The following is a 1,369-nucleotide window of genomic DNA, read 5'->3' as shown; positions in this document are numbered from 1 at the left end:
TCATTTATCATGCATATCAACCAACAATGAGATTGAGTTGAATTACAGATGACTGATTGGGGGTGTTTGTTATCAGATTTAACATTACATGAGGGGCTGCGTCCCAAATGTAACCATATTACCTATAGTGCAACACTATGAGTCCTGGTCTAAAGTAGTGCACTATGTAGGGAATAGGGTCCTGGTCTAAAGTAGTGCACTATGTAGAGAATAGGGTCCTGGTCTAAAGGAGTGCACTATGTAGGGAATAGGGTTCACCTAGCTATCTGAAGATTAATGTACTGACTATGACTGTGATATGTAGTTGTCCTGTCTAGCTGTCTGTAGATGAATGTTAAGCTCTCTGGTAAGAGCATCTACCAAATGACTCACATGTGAAATGTATAGACACTGTGGAATTTATTAGTTGTTGACACAAGGTGGAAAGCAGTTGAGAAACATCTGGTCCTGCTAAACCAACAGTAGACTATAGCCTGGTCCTGCTAAACAACAGAGACTATAGCTCTGGTCCTGCTAAACCAACAGTAGACTATAGCTCTGGTCCTGCTAACAACAGTAGACTATAGCTCTGGTCCTGCTAACCAACAGTTGACTATAGCTCTGGTCCTGCTAAACCAACAGTAGACTATAGCTCTGTCCTGCTAAACCAACAGTAGCATATAGCTCTGGTCCTGCTAAACCAACAGTAGACTATAGCTCTGGTCCTGCTAACCAACAGTAGACTATAGCTCTGGTCCTGCTAAACCAACAGTAGACTATAGCTCTGGTCCTGCTAAACCAACAGTAGACTATAGCTCTGGCCTGCTAAACCAACAGTAGGCTATAGCTCTGGTCCTGCTAAACAACAGTAGACTATAGCTCTGGTCCTGCTAAACCACAAGTAGACTATAGCTCTGGTCCTGCTAAACCAACAGTAGACTATAGCTCTGGTCCTGCTAACCAACAGTAGACTATAGCTTGGTCCTGCTTAAACCACGTAGACTATAGCTCTGGTCCTCGCTAACCAACAGTAGACTATAGCTCTGGTTCCTGCTAACTAACAGTAGGCATAGCTCTGGTCCTGCTAAACCAACAGTAGGCTATAGCTCTGGTCCTGCTAAACCAACAGTAGACTATAGCTCTGGTCCTGCTCAACTAAACAGTAGACTATAGCTCTGGTCCTGCTAACCAACAGTAGGCTATAGCTCTGGTCCTGCTCAACTAACAGTAGACTATAGCTCTGGTCCTGCTAAACAACAGTAGACTATAGACTGGTGTCCAGTTCGATTGTCCACGAGATATTATAACATAGATATTATAACATAACATTATAACATATTTCAACAGGATATCTGGGATTATATAATTCCTCTTCGTTAACAGTTGCTGA

Source organism: Salvelinus sp. IW2-2015, unplaced genomic scaffold (assembly GCF_002910315.2).
Source record: "Salvelinus sp. IW2-2015 unplaced genomic scaffold, ASM291031v2 Un_scaffold5315, whole genome shotgun sequence".
NCBI lineage: Eukaryota > Metazoa > Chordata > Actinopteri > Salmoniformes > Salmonidae > Salvelinus > Salvelinus sp. IW2-2015.
Note: the sequence above shows the minus strand (reverse complement) of the source record.